Here is a 21,526-nt window from a genome sequence, read left to right on the forward strand (position 1 = left end):
AACAACGTAGTGTCTGGGTAAGTGAAGAATGATTGTGAAGCTTATGGACTGCTTCAGTGCAATCGTAACATTGTTATCAGAAAATCAAAAGGCATAAAAAGCAAAAAGAAAACGGCTTATTTATGTAGCAATTAGAAAGATGACAGAACACAAATCTGATTTGAATGTTATCGACTCTCTCCCTCAGGTTGATCTGCATACCCCCTTCCTTTAATTTCCCGCACTCTCCCTATTATGATCTTTTGCATAATTCACATTCTCTTGCCATGAGACTCAGTCCTGTTCCTATCTGTGTCACCCGTAAGCCACAGGCTTCCTCGCCCATTTGAACTGCTTTATTCCGTAAAGCAGAGACTTCTAGTGGGGTTAACTTTGTTGAGCAACAGATCTACCCTACATTCCGCTTCACCTTCAGTCCCGTTTGCTGTAGGATACCAACCTCCCACTCACTGTGTCACGGCTCTCACACAATAGAAGTCCTTGCAGCCCCAGCCCTTCTGTCCTCAGGTCTGATGGCTGCAAATCCTGGCAAAGCTGTGAAGCCCGCGCAGGGCACCTTCAGCGGCCTGGGCTGGGCCGGGCGCAGGACTCCAGCCAGAGGGCGCCAGCGCCCACCAAGTGCAGAAGCCCGGGGGAACCAACCAGGGGCTCCCCGACATTTCCTCAGTTAGCCAGAGTCGGGGGGCTCAGACATCTGGTAAGAAGAGTCTTTCTCCCAGTACTCCCCAACCACAGTTTGCGTCTCTGCCCATTTCTTCTGGGCTGTCGCTGCCCCCTCACCCTCAGCTTAGTATGGGACCCCGAGGAGCCTCTCCCCGCTGAGGCCGGGACTCCTGCGGCCAGGCTCCCACGTCAGGTCCCCGGAGGCTCCTGCGCCTTCCCGGGCACCTGAAGTGGAAAGGAGGGAGTGCGGGGCTGAGGGCAGGGTGAGAGCCCCGGAGGTGCGGTGGGTGGGGGACGGGGGAGGGCACCGGGTCAGGAGGGAGGAGATGAGAGGAGGCCCGACAGGGGCTTTCGGTTTCCCTGGGTCTGATTGGAGGTTGGCCCGATGAGTCGGAGCTGGGGACGCGCCCATCTCCGCCGGCTCCTGCGAGAGCCTCCGGCTCAGCCCCTCCCTGGAGCCGCTTTGTCCCGGGTGACGGCGGCGGAGGTTGCGGGGAGGAGCGGGCAGCACACAGAGACCCACCGACCCACGGCCGCAGAGAGCGGGAGGCGGGGCGCGCCGCGCCGCGTACGGCCCCACGCCCAGGCCCGCGGGCACCGCACCGCCCCCACGCGCTCGCACCGGCGGGCAGGTGAGCAGGCAGCGCAGCGCGCTGTAGCAGCTGGCCCCCGCGGACGCCCCAGCCGCCGCCTCCGCCTCCGCCTCCGCCGGCGCATCGCTGACGCCCAGCAGGTCGGTTATGTAACCGCGCCGGCCAGGCTCGCCCAGGCACCCCGTCCCGCCGGGGCTGACAGCAGCCCCCGGGTCGTGCCGGGGGACCGCGGCGGGGCTCTGGCCGCGGGACCGGGTCTGGGTGCAGGGCGGGGGCGGCGGCGGGGGTGGGGTTTGTCTCCAGATCTGTGGTCAGTCCGGGCTGCGGCCGTGGGGACGGAGATCTCCCGCGACCCCCCTCTAGGGGGCGCGGGTCCCAAGGAGCCCCTTCCCCACTGCTCGTGGCCCGGGGGTTCGCCTTCCTGGAAGCAGCAGCAGGTGCGTAAGTGAAGGAACGAGGATGACGCCTGTGATCCCCAAGACTGAGGCTTAGAGAGGGGGATAGAAGAGGCTAGCTAACTAGATGCAGAGAGCAAAGAAGATTGAGAGACCCCCTTCTTGCCAAATGCAGAGGCTGGGGAGGTGATAGGTGCGCTGAGGTGCAGCGGGCTGAGAATTGTCCTGCTTGGGATTAGCGGGCTTGGGTCATCTAAAAATAACTTCAAGTTTGAAAAGTGAAATGGACTGGAGCGCAGTGTGCCGGGTTCGTCCTGCCTGTGGGATGCTTCGCTCCAGAAGTCACTAGAGGGAACAGGCAAATCCCAGCCGCCTGATCCCTTGGCCGCCTCCAGGTCTCGCTGGTTTCCAGGGTGCCTCGGTTTGCCTTTTAGTTAATGATTTATTCTTCAAGGCACTTCTGCCTTTTTCTTATCCCAAAATGAATTATAGCAGAGTGCATGCTTTGAATCTTTCCTGTTTCTTACAATGGGATAGACGTGTTCAACTGCCAAATGAATTTTTTTTAAAGTCTCAGTTTAGTAAAAACAAAAGTTTCTGGGATTCCTTTAATACGCATTCCCACAATTTTCCACAATTAGAGATGAAGGGATATCACAGCATTCCAACTCACACTTCTCTCTCCCTTCAGCCAGAATTTCACTTACCATACAGAGGGGAGACTTTAAGAAATGTAGGACAACTTTAACAGTGCAACTCAAATTTCACGTCTTTATGGTCCTTTATTACATCAACTTCAAAACGAAGAACAAAGATATCACAAGGCACCACGCAACACTTGCTAACCGGCCTCTGTATTCTGGGGGCACAGTGAAGTTGGAAATACCCAAAAGCTGGGAAGGATCAAGAGGCAGGTCAGCACTAATGGTGGAACTAGGCAGGGGAGTGAGCATTTGGCTGCTTTTCAGCATACTCATTGATTTTCTTTAGCCTTAGAGCTATTATATTATGATCAGTCATTGAGTTGAATTAGTCTAAAATGTGAGTTGCACTTTGATTTCAAATCCACTGCAAATCAAATCAGCATTTATTAAGCATCTACTACCTGAGTCCAGTGCATAGAATTTTGTGAGGGAAAAGTGTTCTCATCTAAAGCTACATGATTCTAAGAGCTCTTAAAATGCTTAATGTGTGCAGGTCCTCCAGAATTCACCTAAATTTGGGAGGATATGACTCTTTCTCCAGTGATGAACATTTAACAGACAGAAGTGGGAACTCGAGAGCTTTCTCATTTGCAAGTGCACATCACAGTGTTAAAAACCACTTGCATAATCATTTGCAGATAGTCATACATATCACAAATTCTTTTTATTGAGACTAACATTGACAGTGTCCGAGGTCTCATTTTCCTGTTCATTTTACTTTCTGTAGCATCCATTCAATCGAATCAGTAATTATTTGTTGGGCACCTACTGTGTGCTTTCTAGGTCCTGTGCCAGAGGCTAAAAGGATGAGGCCCATGCCTCCCAGAAATCAATTTAGCAGAAAAGGAGAAGAAAATAAATGATAATGATTCAACATCATGAGTGTTTAATGAAGATAGAAACAAGTTTAGTGGGAGCCAACAAAAGAAAGAGTGGAGGGAATCTGGAAGAGTTTACATTTGGTCTGGATCCCAATAGGTGGTAGGAGTTGTCTAGAGAAGGGGTTGGGTGTTCCACATTGAAGGAACAACATACACACATGACAGAAAGGTCACATTAGGAGGACCCCTACATGTTCTGAGGGAAGACGGGAATGTCTAGAAAGGTTTCACTGAGGCTGGATTGTGAATATACCCTGCTAAGGAGGAGAAATGGTAGAAATTATTTAATGGTAGAAATGATTTCATCTAACTTACATTTTGCAAAAACGACTTTGGAGTTGTGAGGAGGTGGGGTTGCAAAAAGGAATGAGGAAATTTTAGACCATTGGAGTGGCACAGGCCAAAACAAAACAAAAACCCCAAAACTCATAAAATGAAATGTGCCTGAACCAGATGGCCTAGAGGAAAGAGAAGAGATCTATACAGAGCCATTTCAAGGGGAGGATCAGTAGCATTGGTCACCAAGTGGATGGTGGTATGGAAGGAGAAGCTTAGATGTCTAGAGGATGGTCAGGCTTTTAACTGAGTTAGGGAGTAAATAAGAGCAGACTTAAGAAAGATGGAGAATTTTTATTTTGAACAACCAAATGAAAATGTTCAGTAGGCACTTTTATTTTCAAATGTAATTTCTTCATTTCTGGTGCCACCTTCTACTGATCTCATTTCCCTTCATTTCTGAGACTGTGTAAAGCTGCTTTTAGAGAAGAAGGAGAGACAAACTTAATAACAGGAAGTTGTTTCTACCTTTATCCCCAAAAGTGATACTATGAATTCAGTTATTTGAACTACTACTAGTGGTAACAGGGATAATAATGATAATATCTAACATTTATTCAGTGCTTACTACATACTGAGCACAAGGAAGTTAGAACTGTACATGGTTTATCACATCTGATCTTCCCACTAACCTTATGAGGCAGGCACTGTTGTTATTCTCAGATGACTGACAAGAAAACCAAGGCAAAGAGAGGATATCGTGCGTAGGTCACACAGTTTGTGAGAAGTGCACCTAGAATTGAAGCCCAGGCTCTGACCAGCATTCTGAATTTCCAATGTGAATTAATGCATTAAAATAATTATTTTTTTTATCCTGGAATATGTTTTTGCCCTAGGTTTGGATATTTGTGGCTGACGCCATAAAAGAGAACTAGACTGAGATAGGAGTCCTGGCTTTTGACTGGGCTCTACACCTGATTTGCTGTGTGATGTTCGCAAAGTCACATCCCATCTCAGGCTTTCATTATTTTAAATCTGTATATTCATGGAACAAGAGGTTGGTTAGATGCTCTCTAGGGAGTCTTGACATTCTGAAGTCTCGCTGTTTGCTTTCTCAAATTCTCTGCTACTGGAACCATTGGTCCGGGTTAAGGTCGTACCTGTCTGATCACTTAGAGCATAGGAATATTTCAAAGAGGATTAACACAAATGGTGGCTTCTCCTTAATAGCTTGGTGTGAACCGATCCATTTTACAGAGCTAATGGGAGTGCCTGAGGTTGGGGAAGCATGCTTCTGGAAGGAGAACCCTGCCTGCATGGGCACTAAAGTAGAGGAATCTCCATTGTCACTTACCAGTTTCTTTTCTTTAGACATGTTACTTTAACTCTACCAGAGTTTTCTCATGTCTGAGAAACTGGGGCAATTAATGCACATATTGTGAGGTTATTGTGAGGATTGAAGCAGGTACTGTAAACCAGGCACCACGCACAAGTCCCTCTCGGTGAAGGTGCTCAGGAAATGGAGGTCCCACCCTTTGCCCCTAGGGTAAATATAGAGAGGGAAAGGTAGAGTGTTTCTGAAGACAAAGTTTCCTACTTCATAGTTTTGATAGGGGCCACCTCTTAGTTGAGTATCATCTATTTATCTAAGAAAGAAATGTATATTGGTAGTATAAAAACACACAGCACATTAAATAGCTTTCAAAATGTGTGTCTCTCAAGTATTCATTAATAGGTTACCTTTTCAGAGATAGAGGAGCGTCAACATTCCCACAACACAGAGTTTTCAATTCTTCTTTTGCCAGCTTATAAGGAGGCCAGTATTGCTGTAAATAAAGAAATAGTAATGCCATGGTTGGTCATACTGGATTCTATTATTATGGCATAGAATAGAGAGGGGACAGAATGATTTTGTTCTGTGTGTGTCTGTGCACAGATATGTGCCTTGTCTTCCTGAAGAGTTTTCTGCGTCTGCCTATAAAGTATTCACTGTTCTTGTGTCTTTTCGCTTGTTACCAACTCCAGGTGTCATATATTGTAAGTTAAATTAATTAGTTGAGGAATATTTTTAAAGATGGAAGCAGCTTTAAACTCAACGGAAACTTCAAAAATCCCTTAAAAATGAGTGACCATGAATGGTACTTTCCAGAAGTTAAAGAAATGCTTCCAAATACAGGTCAAACTCCCTCCAGTTCAAAATGCCCACAGAAAAGTTTTTTTTATAGTATGGATGGAAACAGCCTTATTTTCATATCAGATCTTCTATACTCAACTTACTGTAAGACCAGCGATGAAATTTGGGGATCCTAAGCTTTGGAATGTATGCATAAAAAGACATTGTACCAATGTACCATTGTAATGGTAGCTATTGGACCCCCCCAAAAATGTATTATTTTAGAACTAGGTCCTAGATTTTATTGCTATTTCCTTAGTTCTTTGTGGGAATAATTGCTTTATTGTATCGTGTAATTGAGATTTACCTGTTCCAAAATATTATAATTTCTTTGAAGCCATGGGCCATGCCTTAATACTTCTCAGTGTTGGGAATGAAGTATAAAGAGCACGGACTTGGCATGAAAAAGCCTGGATCTCAATCCTGGTGCTGTCATTTCCCTGCTATGTGACCTTGAGCTTCCCATTGACCTAACAGTCATAGGAGCTGGCATTTGTTGAATGCTGCCCCTGTTCCAGATGCTTTGCTCAGCATGCTACATACGTTATCTCATTTAATCCTTACAACAACTCCACGAGGTGGGTATTATCATCACTATTTACAGAAGAGCACACCCTTAGGATCAGAGGGAATAAGCCACTCAGTGCCGGGTCTCTGAGTTGTAGTTTTCTTATCTGTACAATTAGGAAAATAATACTTAATCTCCCCACTTTACAGAGGTGTGAGGGTGACGTACCATGAGTTTGTGAAAGTGCACGGGAAAATGGAATGCTTTGCACAGATGTTGAGGATGATAGTCACAATAGGGACCTACTAATAACAGGAAATCAATTATAGATGGGCCTGGTATAGTACCATGGCTGTGAGAAGAAAGATGTCCAATGCGTATAAAATACATTTATATAATGCATTAAGAATGTTGTATTTCCTTGCCCTGTTCTTTGGTACAAATAGATTGTTTTTTTCAGGGGTAACTTATTTGTTGTCAGTACCAGTGTCAGGCCAGGGCTGATCAGGACATGGAACTGGGTCCAGCTGGTGAAGCGGGAAGGCGACTGTGGTTTGAAGAGGAGAGGTACTGCCAGAGGGGTGTTTTAGTATAAACAGAGAAGGGTGAAAGTCAAAGCCAAGGTCGAGGAAAGGATACGCATGATGTGGAGTGCAAGAAGGAGTCATCATCAGGGTTTACATCAAGTGTGAGTGACAGGCAGGATATGGAGTTTGTTCATGAAGGCTAGAAATATTTTCCAGTGTCTGCTGAGGCCTGTCCACTCAGCAGGAAAACTAGGGACCCTCTGCCCTGAAGTTTTAATTTTTTTTTTCTTGGACATACGCGCTTTCTAGAAAAACTTTGGAAAATACAGGAAAGTATAAAAAGAGAATTAAAATAACATATTACCATGAGCAATTGACAATAACTATAAACATTTCGATGTACTTTTCAATTTTTATATGCATATTTTTATAGAAATGGAATGATAACTGTGTACAGAATTTTGCACGCTGTGCATTTCCCTGAAAATTTAAAATAACTTTCACATGAGGCCAATAATCTTTTTGAATATTTTTCTCATTAGCTGCATAGCATTTCCATGCATAATTTTGTCATAATTCATTTACACTTTCCCCCATTGTTGAACATTCAGATCGTTCCCAATTATTTAAAATATCATACATACTACTTTGATAAACATCTTTGAGCACAAATTTTTTCTATGTTTTGGATTATTTCTTAGGAAAGATTGTTAGAAGTGGAACTATTGGCTCAAACAGATCTTCTTAAGGCTTTCTCTGTATACTGACATTGCCTTTAATTGTTTTTTTAGCAGGTTATACTAATGAACATCCCCACAAGCAATGAGGGAGAATGCAGTTGTCACCTCTGTCCTTCTTGTAAGCACTCTTTTTGGTGAAGATAAGGGCTGAATGGTGTTAGTGCTTTCCAGAGATAGACCCTGCCCTGGAAATATTCATGCCTAACAATTGGTTCAAGGAAGTTAGGCTTTCTTTTAGGAAGTTGAGGATGAGTGGGTGGGGATCTGGTAGATTCAACATACATGAGTGTTTGTAGGAAAGTTGATTTCTATGGATGGCTTGTCTCCTGATATTTCTGTTATCAGTGGCCTGGCCCATGAATATAGCAGCCTCAGTGAGAGACTTGACTGCTGACAGCTGTCATCACAGCCTGCTGATCTGCTAACGCAGACCTACGCTAAGTAGAATAGAACCAACTCTGCTTATGTGAGAACTGCTTCAGTATGCTTCTTCTGGCTTCTCAATTCAACAAAAACAGTTTTTAAATCCTGAAAAATTATCCTGAAAAATATTGACAGCAAATATGGGCACTTATTTGCATTGGTTCTGTTGTTGCTTTAGTTGGTTTTGACTAGCTCACCTTCTGTTTTCGGGCAAGCTTCAGACAGGCAGGTCTTTGTTCACCTTCTTCTCACTGAGACACAATGCAGAGAAAACCGTTTTGAATAAATAACTGAGATAACCAGTTGGAATCTTCTTAAAAATCACTTAAATGGTCATTTTTCTAATTTGATGACTATTCCAATTAGTCTTTTCAAAGAAAAAAAAAGGCTTTACATTTACTATTAGGCTACCATATCAATTATAGTATTTTGATTATATTGACCAATTTGTTGAGGTAAACAGCCAATTTGAATTATCTTCCCCCATAAATTTGTCTAAAAGTCAGGCTAGATTAATTTAATTGATTATTTTGACTTCTATAACTATTGAAGCTAAAAGCCCAGTATCTGGCCGAGACAAATCAATGCTCAGTTTAGACTTCTGTTATGAGGTTTAATAACTTATCAAGAAAGAAATTATTTATTTGATTACAGATCTCAGCACCTGAATTTTGAAATAGCAGTGTAAATTCAGATAAATTAATGGTGGTTCAAACAAATTTTATTTGCTCAACAGCAAAATTTCTTAGCCTTGACAAGTGAAAACTAATAATTTGTGAATATGTTAATTTTGTCCTGCTGTGGGCATTAATATTTACTTGATCTTTTGTGATATACAAGCAACTATTTATTTTAAAAAGTGTCAAATTTTGGTCAGGAAACGTATTTAGCAACTGGCATAATCACAAAATGTGTTTATTTGGTAGCTTTTATTTTCTTATTTCTCTGTCTCTTGGTGACTTCTGTTCTGCCCATTACACTTCAAAATTTGACAAGGCAAACAAAAAAAATTTGACAAGGTGACATTTAGGTGATGCTCTGAATTGAAATACTTGCTCAGTCAGATTTTCAAATGCTGACCTTCTGACCTTGTGTCTAAGTGCCATCACACATGGACACGGTGGGGATTCTTGGCTTGCACCCTGGATGCTGGTTTGGTTTCAGCCTCCTGAGATATTATGGGTGGGGAGAGGAGATTTCCTTCCCATTCTGTTTGTAGTCACACTGGGAGTTCGGTGTCTTTTGTTTTGGAAGGTTAAGAGGGCTATCATAGCCCCTACGTTTATGCAGACTGATTTGGAAGGGCCAGCTCCAGGTGGAGGTGAGATGGAATGGTAAACCTGAAGAGAGCTTCCTGTGGCTCCGCTGGATCCAACTTACCTTCATCGAGCCAACAACCACTTCCTGCAGGCTGTAGGAAAACTGCTCAAATAATTAAAGTGGAAACTAGGGACATTAAGACACTTAGAATGGCTCTAGATGGGCTCACTTATGTTCTAGTGTAATTTTCAATAGCTTACATGGGACATGGGGCAGTCCACAGTGTCCTTGTGGGGAAATCTGGGTGAGCGGTTTCCCCTGTGCTCCTTCCTACCAGACAGCTCCCAGGAAGCCATATGGCAAGCACTGAAGGGAATGACCACTTACGATTCACAGAATGACCTTCAGGATCTCTAAAAGTGGAATCCCCAAATGTGGCAGCTCCTCATAATGCTTTCAGTTGTTCCTTAAAATAGTCTTTAAAATCTTATGCGTATACAAAGATGACTGTTTATCCAAAGACTTTTGTCTTGGGTGATAAAGATTAAACATATGCCATGCTTTTGGTGCTTTTTACCCTTCATTTAGCTTCTTCCTCTTAGCTCAACCTTTATGATGTCCTCACAACCACCCCTGGCTATTGTCTTACAGTTCAAGCCAAGATGTGATACTATGAGAAGGTTATTTTATCTGAGTAAAATTAGAAATATCTTAATGGATATTCATGAAAACTAATCCTGGGTATTTTTATGACAGTATAACTTTCAAGGGCGTATCTTATAGGAAAGAAAATCCAAAGAATAATGCAGGTTAGAGACCTTTACCTAACTAGTATTTGGGACCCATTTCCATATATCTGGGAGCTAGACATGGTGGATTTCCCAACAAACCCCAACAGCACTCCTCTTGCCCCATTTCCAAAAATGCAATCCCAGATCATGGCAGCATCCTCCCTTTCACTGTTTAGGGACTTTACCTTTAGCCTCTGTTTTCATTCTTCTTCTCTTACCTCTCTCAATGATCCTAGGGCTTGAAAACAGATATTATTCCTCTTCCACAAAAAGGGGAGTGGTATTCAGATAGCAGAATATATACACATAGCTAAAGGATATTAAATTTAATATCCTTTAATATTAAATTAATATTATTTTTAATATTAAAAAATGTATTACTCATTTGAGGCCAGTTGATGAGAATTTAACCTTGGTTCTTTATCTAGAAATGGTTCATAATCTAGTTTGGTGAGAGCTTATCTTTAAGATAACAGTTTTTTTTCCTCAAGTGTTTTTTACTCAGTTTTTATTATTCCTTTTTGGATCAGCCAGTCCTTTGAGTGATTTTCCAAAGTATCAAAATTATGTCTCTTCTTGCTTTTAGATTTTTCCTATTGAGATAGTTATATGCAGCCTTTATAGTATCCTAATCATTGCTTAAACACACCATTCCTATACCTCTTTCTTTATGCTAATATCAAGATGAAGTTATTCTAAAATTGTAGGGTTTCTGTCATTTATATCTATTGTCAATCATGGCAGTGTAAATGCTACCAAATATATGCATTTCTTTTCCTAGTTGCAAATTGACTTTTTATGGCTACTTATTAGAGAACCCCAGGAGGCCAATAGTAATAATTGAGACACAGCTGCAAGAGACCAGATATTACTTCTTCGGCTTCCTATTCTAACAAATAATGAACCACCAAGTTGTTTATAAATAAATCAAAAGTCTTTGTAACAAATAACAACCTAAGAAGCAAATGCATACAATTTTCAGATATGAAGAGTTATAGAAGTGCTAGATATAATAATAATCAGAGTAAGAATTGTTTTACTAATGCGAACCAATTTAGAAAACACTGCAACTATATAAAATTATAATTGGATTTTCTCCCATCTCTGTTTCTTGAAATTCAAGTCTTTCTTCAAATTCCATCTCTTTTATATTTCTTCAATTCCTGAGCCCTCAGAAGAGCCATCACTCTTTGTTGAACCTATATTTATGGCACATCCATAGATAACCTGTGTATCTTATTCACTGATATATTTCATTGATTCATTTATCTCTACTTATGAATGAGGTGTGCTGACCACTAGGGTATAAAAACCAGTAAGACATAATTCCCATCTTTAGGGAAATTAGAGTTCAGTAGACTTTAAGTTTCTTACTTGTTTACCTACACCTCCCTGTAGACAGTAAGTGCCCCAAGGGTAAAGACTGAGCCTACTAATTCATCGCAATGGCCCCTGCTACGCTCATCACTATGACTTGCATATGGCGGGCAGTCAGTCAGTGGTAAAATGAACTGACTATCCATCATATTTATTCTAAATAATTCAGAAACACAAACTTGAAGATATCAACACCTTCAAATGTCTTTAAAGCCTTTGTTCTCTTCACACAATTATTAACTATAAAAACAAGTGGCCGGGTGCAGTAGCTTACGCCTGTAATCCCAGCACTTTGGGAGGCCGAGATGGGTGGATCATGAGGTCAGGAGATCGAGACCATCCTGGCTAACACGGTGAAACCCCATCTCTACTAAAAATACAAAAAAATTAGCTGGGCGTGGTGGCGGGCACCCGGGAGGCGGAGCTTGCAGTGAGTTGAGATCGTGCCATTGTACTTCATCCTGGGCAACAGAGCGAGACTTTGTCTCAAAAAAAAAAAAAAAGAAAAGAAAAGAAAAAAAAAACAAGTAACTCTACATGATAAGTTTGTCTAATTTCATTTTGCGTGGGTGAATAGGTTTCTTTTCTCCAGAATGTGACCTAGTACCACATCTCTGTGACATAACAAAGCACCAGATATGATTGAGAGCAGTGTCTGAATTTTTTATAGGCAGTCGTATTAAGTGCTTCTTCTGTCTGAAACTCAAATTATTTTGAAATGCTTCTGTTTTGGTAAGAGAGCACATTCTTTCTTCTTTTGTGGAACTTGGATACAAAGCAACTGAACAGGAATAATTGTAGATATTTATTGAGGACCTATTAAGCACCAAGCACTGGCTAAGGACCCACATGTTATCACATATTGTCCTCTTGACAAACCTGTGAGGTAAGTTCTGTTTTCATCCTGCTGTTCTTTAGATGAGGAGACTGAGGCTCAGGAAGGTTCAGTTACTCTCCTATAATTATACTGGTAGTAAGTGGGAAGCCCAGACTCACCAATGGTCTCTTTGTCACCACAGCCCACCATTCCTTGTCAAAGTGGGATTTGTAAAGGCATTTGTGGAACCTACTTTATAATGAATACTACTGATGCATGGTTTTGGTGCCAAAATTTATGTTTTTTATTTGCAATCCAGTTGATCCAATGCTATTTTAGTGGCCGTGGGCTTATGGGAATGAACAATGGACTTATGTAATTTGCCTCAAGTGAAGGCTATATGACTGCATGGCATACTGGTCCAGTATGTTTAGTTTTGCTGTGGATAAAGAAATGTGGCCAGGCGTGGTGGCTCACACCTGTAATCCCAGCAGTTTGGGAGGCTGAGGCAGGTAGATCACAAGGTCAGGAGATCAAGACCATCCTGCCCAACATGGTAAAACCCCATCTTTACTAAAAATACAAAAATTAGCCAGGTGTGGAGGTCAGCGCCTGTAGTCCTAGCTACTCGGGAGGCTGAGGCAGGAGAATTGCTTGAACCTGGGAGGCGAAGGCTGCAGTAAGCTAAGATCACGCCACTGCACTCTACACTGAGCAACAGAGCGAGACTCTATCTCAAAAAAAAAAAAAAAAAAAAGAAAAGAAAAAAGAAAAGAAAAGAAAAAAAAAAAGAAAAATGTGAGACAGACCCTACTGCATGGCGGGTAGTGAGAGGATTCTGAACCCCAAGACACCTGTGTTGAGGATTTCAGTTTCATAGCCATAATGAAAATGGAGGGTTACTCTTAGGAAAACATCATCATCTGAATATTAAGTAAATGTTCATTTGAACGGAATTGGTGTTACACTTTTGTTGGTATTTGGTTAAAACTTTTAGTTGGCATTTGATGGTTTTAGAGGAGCTGAAACTATAAGAATTAAGTTTTATGTTTGTATATATTTAAGTGTCATTACAATAAAAGCCATGTAAGCCAAAATTGGGAAGGGAAGCATTCTGAATTGTTCTTCCTGAAAAGGATGCTCTGTACTCAGTTTTTCAAAATTGAACATAATTATTCTGCAATATCTAATGAAAATCTTCGACGCAAAAAAAAATGATTTCACACCCATCAGAGGTCTGACCTGCCCACTCTAAGTCTTTCTTGAGAGATAAGTCATTGACATTTCCTTTGAACCTGTAAATATTATCTGGGACAGTAAAGGTCTGACGTTGGGTGAAACTCTCCATTGCTGTGATTCTCTAATGCACCTTCAGTTGGCCCTGTCTGTCAAGATGCTTGTAGATCCTTTGTCGCCCTTTGTCCCGATTCTGATAACTCACAGTTGTTTATGCACATCGCCAATTGTTTGTAATCATTTTCTTATCACCACCATAAAGATTTGTGAATTTGGGCTAGGAAGTAGTACCAGCTTCACCTAAGCAGAGAAGACCATGACAATGTACTGGAATTTTTAAAACTTCTGGCTTAAAAGATCTCTCAGTCTGTCCAAAATGACTACATTAGTTACTTTTGAGTAAAGAAAAAGAAAGTCCCTGTTAAATGCAGACATGGGGAGAGGAGGTAGTATCTGACAGCATATTTATCCTGAGTTTTTTGGTGTTGCTTATGACGAATTTCCAGTAAGACTTTGGAGCACTAGAATGGAGGACATTGAGTTCTGATAGAAAGGGAGGAGAAGCTCATTGTATAACATGTGGACATGGACATGTGATGGGACTTATGAGTGAAGGAGGCGGAAACCAGGAAGGAAAGGCTAGCTTAAGAGCAGTGCGAATTGGGTAGCCCAGGGCCATATTGTAAAAGAGGGGATTTTATTTTTCTGTACATAATGTACTGTTCTTCTGTTATTTACAATTTCAATAAAGGTTTTCTGTTTTAATAAAATGTGTAGAAATGTGTTATAGGTGTTTGTTGTTGTTCTTATATCACTATCATTATTATTATTTCCCAGCAGCCTGCGTGGTAGAGAGAGATTATCACCGGGTGCACAGAGTGGGAAATTCAAAGAGCTGGGCTTTTGTCCTAGATGGGCTGTGATTTTCTTGTGAGAGATTGGGCTTTCCCTTAGTAACATTTTGGCCTCAGTTTTCTAGTTTACGTCATTAAAGTATTGGGCAAAATGATCACCAGAGTTGCTGCCAGCTCTTTCGTTCTTTGTATATTCCAGTCTTTGCAAGAAATCATCATAGCATCCTTGGAATGTTTCATGAAAATGACCAATGGTAGTTATTATTTTAATGTCCATCTTCCGTGCACAGCTATTCTTAAAGACTGCGGGAATACTTACTTTTGTTATCTTTAGTGAGAGAGGTATTTGATAGTTTTTCAGGGAATCCTTAAGGTTGAGCCAGCAGCTGATCAAACATTTCCATATACTTTAAAGTTAGCCATTTTATGGTAGGAGCTTTTCTGTTCCTTTCTCTGAGTTTGCTTTTAATTATACTGCCTTCTGCCAGGGCACTTCCACCCTAGAGATGGCAAGATGGATGTGTCCTACATCCTAGCCAGGTCTTCAACTGACAGAGGGGAGAAAAGGATGGCATTGATTTTTGTAGGAATTGGTAACTTGTTATTTTTATACTTTGTTAGGACTCAGTGTATTGTCTGGCAAATCTCTTTTCAGTAGATAATATTTGTATTAATAGGTAACACTTATCTAGAACTTTGTGCAAGGTATTATTTTAAATCTTTTACTCATAACATGACATCTGATCCTCATAGTATCTGCATCCACATTTGACAGATGAGAAAACTGAGGCGCAAAGAGGTTAAATAGCTTGCCAAGGCCCCACAGCTGGCAAGTGGCACAGCTGGAATTCAAAGCCAGGCATCAGCACACAGCATCTGTGGTTTTTATACAATTTGATTCTAGCTTTTATGTGTTACCCAAAAATGTTAGACTCATTTTATCATTTTTATAAATTGAGCCTTGAAGATCTCACCAATAATTTTATCCTAAAAATGGATTAACTCATATGTTTTGCCCCTGCTTTTCTGTTTTTCACTTTTTATGTCTGGTAAATAAGCTGTTAGAAACCCACAGAGTCCATGTATCATTACGTACCAGAGTTGGAGAGGCAGAAGGGGAGGATTCTAAAGGACATAGATGAACAGCCAGATGAAGAGTTACATAGAGTGAGGTTTAGAAGGGCCCTAAATGCAGGAGCTTCTGTCCCCCTGCAGTTGAGATGTGCCACCCTCCTGGCCCATGAATGTATTCAGCAACCTGGAAGCAATCCAAACTCTGTTCTTTTATGTTTTTTTTTTGGAGGATTCATCATTCAGATATGATTGATTACATGATTGACCACTGGTGATCAACTCAACCTTCAGTTCCTTTCTTTTCCTTTGAGGTCAGGGTTGGGGGACTGAAAGTTTTACCCTTTAATCACATAGTTGGCTCCCACTGGCAACCAGCCCCTCATCTTACAGTTATCTAGGGACTTTCCAAACATCTCCTGACTGAAAGGGGCTTGCAATGAGTAAGAGAAGACACATTCATCTTTCTTGCTCTGTAACTGCTGTGAACTGTTTAAAAAACCTAGGACAAAAGACAAAATATTTTCACAAAAGATATTCCTATTGCTCCTATCACTCTAATCACTTAGGAAATTACAAGGGTTTCAGGAGCTGTGAGCCAGGAACCTTGGACAAAGACCAAAATATATGTTTCTTTTTATATCATAATATCACAGCATGATACAAAGAACCTTCCACCTTCAGGATTTGATCTAAGAGGGCTGGCACCATGTTTTGTTACTCACCGCTGTGCCCTTCATGACTAAGCATCTTGCATGTAACGAGCACTCATAAAGTATTACTGAAATTTTTGGATAGATTGGATGACCGTTGATAGCATTCTAATTACATTATTAATATTCAGTGGATTATTTTTTACCTAACCATAAAAATAATGCTACATAGCTTTATGGATTATTTGTTTCACTTCATGCATGCCAATTTACCAAAAAATATTGCCTTCATTATTTTGGCCTAGTGGGATGGAAAGATAAAGATTCAGGGGGTCTTCATTCTTGTTCTGATTCTGCTGTTCTAGCCATGAGATGTTGAACAACTGAGCCTCAGTTTTCTACTCTGTAAAATGGGAATTATAATAACTGCCCTGGTGATCTCATAAGGCTTGTGGAGGGTCAGATAGCATAATAGCTTAGGTGACAAAAGATGAAAGGCATTTTTATTCCCAGCATCACGCACTACTGCATTCCCATTATCTACTACGCCTTCTTCACTGGTGTTACTTAGTCCACCTGCATACTCCATCTTTGGCTTCAAATTTTAAAAAAGAGTCCATGAGAACATCTGTTAGATGAATACTGGAAAAGAGAAAGAAGACCCATTCTGGGTGATTCATAACATCCCCATTTGACCCTGAAAGCTGTGAGGGCAGGGATCATGATTGTTTAATTTGCTTTGTTTTGTTTATCAAGAGCATGGGAGACCCTCCATGATTGTTTCTTGAATGAATAAACATAACTCCTGACTTCCAGTGTTAGATCATAAAGTCAAGCAGCTCCATGAGAGTGGAAGCAGCAGTCACCATCATTCTGTGCTCCATGAGAGTGGAAGCAGCAGTCACCATCAGATGCTGGAGAGTACAGCATTTCAACTGCTCTGCTTAACATAATACAGAAACCAACCTGTGTGGAGGGACAGAAGTGACTATAGAGAAATCATTTCAAGTTGAAGTAGCTAAAGAATGTTGGAATTATAGCTTTTCTGTTGGTTTGGAAGAACTGAAGCCTTGGAAAATCCTTCTTCACTTCCCTTCAAGTGTCTTGACATTGGACAAGAGGGTGGAGCAGCTCATCTCCTCACAGCCTGCTCACATCTCCTTTCTGCAATAGGCACTTACCCTCCCTACTCCCTGCTTTGCAATGGACATAACAATTTGCTGCCTACCTGAAGTTAAAAAATGGAATTGCTGCTCTGTATGGCCAATAAATTAGCCTAGAGAGCTTGACTTTCACCTACCAGAAGCTTGCTCAAGTGGGTATTTCTTGAACACAGCAATGGCTTCTGCTGTTGAAGCAGAGGATGGCAACATGCAGCTATTAGAGGATTTCTCCCCTCCCTAACCAATAGTCATAGAGCCCTGAGAATACTGAGTCATGTGCAGAAGACCTCACCTCCAACCTAATTTCCAAGTGACCAGGAATCAACAGCTGGTCATCAGTTTCCCTCTAAGATGTGTGCTGCTGGGTTCCAGAGATGAAATGTGGGCCCAAACTGTGTTCATCCCATGGCAAATGGGGCGCTTTGTCAGGACATGGACTGAAGCAGAGGTAAAAGAAATATTTAGAACAAAACTAGTTTGGGCATAATGATATGAAGTGCAAGGGGGCAGTGGGGGACGGGACCTGGATTGCTAGAGCCAAGAGCAGCTCTGTATTCTCAGGCAGGTTTTGAGATTACTCAAAAATAAATGACACAGATACTTGTCAGGGCTTTCTGAGCATTTTCTGAATATTGCTTTAACATAAACTTCAATGAAATAAAGGGCTTCTAGATATTAATCTAGACCAAGAGGAAACATCTTCAGAGCTTCTGGGATATTCTTATACAGAAAAATAAAAAACTTCGTCTTAATCCAGTATTTCTGAAAAATTGAACAGTGTCACAAAATACTTCAACAAATATTTGGAAATCCACAAAAATGCCTAGAGCAACTTCCTGCTTTAGAAAAAAATAATGTGAGTAGTAAAGCAGTAAGACAATGTTCACCTCGAAAAGATAAGCCTTGACTTTCCCCTTAGAGTACAGTCGGGCATTGGTATATCATTTTTCTATGCCACGTGCTACTTATGTTTCTTTCCCAGCTACTCACCCCCTAATTGTGTTCAATTTATATTTTGTTCCTCCTCTTTGGAACTGCACTTTTGGAGGCATTGGAACTCCAATCTGGAGATCAAAGTTATTTCTTAGTCTTCAGCATCCGTAATTTTCACAAAGCAATGATTCCAAAGGATTTCCTCCTTTCCCAAAACCCACTCAGTATGCTTTTTTTGAGGAGATTTGTCCTAATTCTCCCACTTCTCTATCCTTACCTGTCTCTTCCTTTCCAAACCTACCATCACTCACTTCTTGCAGAACCTTGTTGATGGCTGCTTACGTGGTCTTCTATTCATATGCCCTTCTCCAACTCTTAACTGAGTTGCTAGGGAATTTTGTTAATATTTATTATGATATTAATAGCACTCTGTTGCTTAACAATATTCCTGATTCCTGGCCTTTACTGAGCTAGAAACAGATTTTATGTCATGAAAGGTACGTGGCAATATGGCTTCCCCCTGCCTCCTGCCTGCCCCATGTGTCAGTCTGGACTCCTGTAGTTCTTTTAATATGCTGTAAACTCTCCCTTCTCTATATATTTGCTCAAGATTTTTCCTCAGCCTGGAATGTTCTTTCCACCCCCCAGCTACCTCCCACCACCCTTTCTCCAAATGTCTGCTGCATTCCTTTGTACCTATTCTCCAATTCTGCCTATTCCTGAATCATTGCGTGATTCTCTCTCCAGCTAAATCCCTTTCCCCTTTGAGTCCCCAGAGCTCTGCCTATTCTGCTCTTCTTCTGATGTCCACCTCCATTCTGGGTCGGAATGTCCCTGCATAATCACAGTGCTCTCCTCTACCACCCACTCAGGATGAGTCCTTCTGTCCAACTCTGAATCATCTAAGAGGAATCAAGATAGTTTGCGCACAGCAGGTTCTCAATATATTATTTTAAAGAGAAATATGTGAGTTTATATGTAAGATTCAAAAGTTAAAATACTATCTCTGTTTTATAAATGTACCCTCATTCCTTTCCTGAGAGTTTATATGAAAAGTGCCCTAAAGAATAAAATTACAGAGGAAAATGGTTTAATATCCATGGATATTATTCAGACCTGAATGATAACCAGCAGCCTTTCCCTTATCCACAGTCAAAATATGTCATTGATTTATCTAACCATTATCAGGTTAAAAAAATCCCAAGTTAGTTTTGGATATGTGTAGTTTTCTCTATGAAAATACTACCGAGGTCATAAACCTGCTGAGCATATACTGGACTAGCTTTGCCATTGATGTGTTTTATATGCTGCTGTTATTCACATTTGGTTCCTGATGGTAATGGAAGAGTCTAGTCTATTACAATTCTGATATTTATTGGTTATTTATAGGTAATTGTTGTTAAAAGAGAACAACAACAAAAAAAGCACAGACAGCCAGTTAAACAATTCAGTTCACTAGACATTTACTGAATGCCTCTTATATGCTAGTTATGAGATAGGGGTGTGTGTTTATGTGTGCATGTCTCTGTATGTGTGTGATGTCATTCTTGATATTAAGAAGCTATAAGGTAGGGTCATAATTGATTATCATGGAGGATGAAACAGTATACCGTAAAATATTATATATGGCAAAAGAAAGGAGAGAAAAGCACTGGTAAGCTTTAAGAGTTTGCAGATTAAGAGAATGCATAAATGTATGTATGTACATTTAAACATGATTAGTAAAAACAGACTGACATATGTGCATATACTTAATCAAACTGTCCTGAAATATGACTTCTAAGAGTTCAGGGCTGTGGACTCCAGGAAAATCACATTGTCACTTAAATTAAAAACTACAGTTATCTGGATAACAAGATTTGGAGCTTAAGCTTGGTACTCTGAGTTAGTCCCATGAATGGACTTTTTCTCCCTCTGGGCTACCAGAAGCCAACCTAAGTAGCTCTTCTCTGGGTATAAATCCCTAGATCTTGTTACTTCAGAAAAAGTTCCAGTGTTCCTGTACTCTCTTTCCCAGACTGATTGGTTTAACTCAGTTGGTATGTCCTCCAAGTTCCTCCTTCTTTCGAGACTTACATGTCTTAGAATCTAAGACTAAGACTGAGTTTTGATTCCCCAATCATTCAAGAAATTCCACTTAGTCTGTTTTAGATACCTGGTACAATGTTGAGTTCTAGAGATATAATGTGAATAAGGTAGACAGTCTCCATTTGCAGGTTGGGAAGAGAGGCAACTACACAATTACAGTACAGCAAGGGAAGGGCTATGATTGAGAAAGATAGAATCATTGGGGATTTATCTTGGAGTTAAACATCTACAATGTCCTCTCCATTGCCTGGCTGAGCACAGGGGAATGCGGTAGGGAGAGTCACAGAGAGATCTGACAGAGACTAAACTAACACAGGCACTCCAAAGGGACTATTGCTCGACTTTATTAGTTGGGTACCTACAATATAGCTATATGTTACAGACCATTGCTATTAAAAGGAAGTCCTAATACATCCATCTTTAGAATTTATATGTGTGCTTTTATGTCTGGAGACAATCTGTAGCCTTTTGAATGTGGGTGTCCATTACATTGTTTGGAATTTGGGATATATTTTCCTAGAGAAGCATCATGAATTATGACCAGATCCCCAGACTAGCCCAAAAGCCCATTATATGCATGATGTACTTGATGTAAAGTACAGGAGTGTTGATTTGAGAGATCTTTAAAGCTATGTTGTGGTGGAAAAATATTCAGAATTCCAGGTTGGAATACAAGCAAGATTATTTTCCCCTCTGTAGCTTTTAGAGTGAGAACAAGGTTTCCTGTTCCCGACCCACTTCCTTACAGAACAATGTGAGGAAGAATTCCATTAGGTGCAGGTCGCTGAGTCCTGGGATAGGTGCTCTAGGGGAGGCAGGGGCTAGCAGGTGGTAAGAGGTAAGGGGGACTGTGTGTTTGTGTGTGTGTGTGTGTGTGTGTGTGTGCATGTGCACACCTGGTTGTTGACGTTGAAGAAGGTTCATATACTATTTTAAGTGCTTTACACGTGTTATCTAATTGAATCCCTATAACATACCCCCATGCAATGGTACCATTATTATTCCTCTAAAATGGTGGTGTGTTTCAGGGCTCAGGCCTTAGACTTCTTCTCTCACTAAACTCACTCATCCAGTCCCATGGCTGTAAGTGTCATCTATTTTATTCCCCTCTCTCCTGAACTCTGAACTCATGGCACCAACTGCTCATGACTTAGATGAATAATAGGACTCTTCATGACATGTCCTAAACTGGACTTCTGATTTTATCCCTCTGAACTTGCTCCTGCTACAGTCTACTGCATCTTAGTAAATGGCAGTTTTGTGCTTCTAGGTGTTCAGGCCAAAACCTTGGTATTACTCTTCAATCTTCTCCTACTTTATATCCGGTCCATCAGCAAATACCATGTGTACATTAAAAACACCCAGACTCAAGTTCTTGCTGATTCTGACTGTTTCTACTG

General features: G+C 41.1%; 1 protein-coding gene across 3 annotated transcripts in view; it reads left to right on the forward strand.

Moving 5' to 3' along the window:
- The first annotated feature begins 465 nt into the window (after window positions 1-465).
- The window catches only part of RCAN2 (regulator of calcineurin 2), a 258,084-nt gene continuing 237,023 nt past the window's right edge, over window positions 466-21,526 (forward strand). The window contains exon 1 of one of the 3 annotated variants that reach the window (XM_015136495.3): window positions 466-697. The gene's annotated coding sequence lies outside the window, so the exon portion shown is untranslated. Of the gene's footprint in view, window positions 698-1,079; window positions 1,694-21,526 lie in introns of those variants that run through there. The other 2 variants (XM_015136496.3, XM_015136494.3) reach the window with 2 other exon arrangements.

Source organism: Macaca mulatta, chromosome 4, assembly GCF_049350105.2.
Source record: "Macaca mulatta isolate MMU2019108-1 chromosome 4, T2T-MMU8v2.0, whole genome shotgun sequence".
NCBI classification, from domain to species: domain Eukaryota; kingdom Metazoa; phylum Chordata; class Mammalia; order Primates; family Cercopithecidae; genus Macaca; species Macaca mulatta.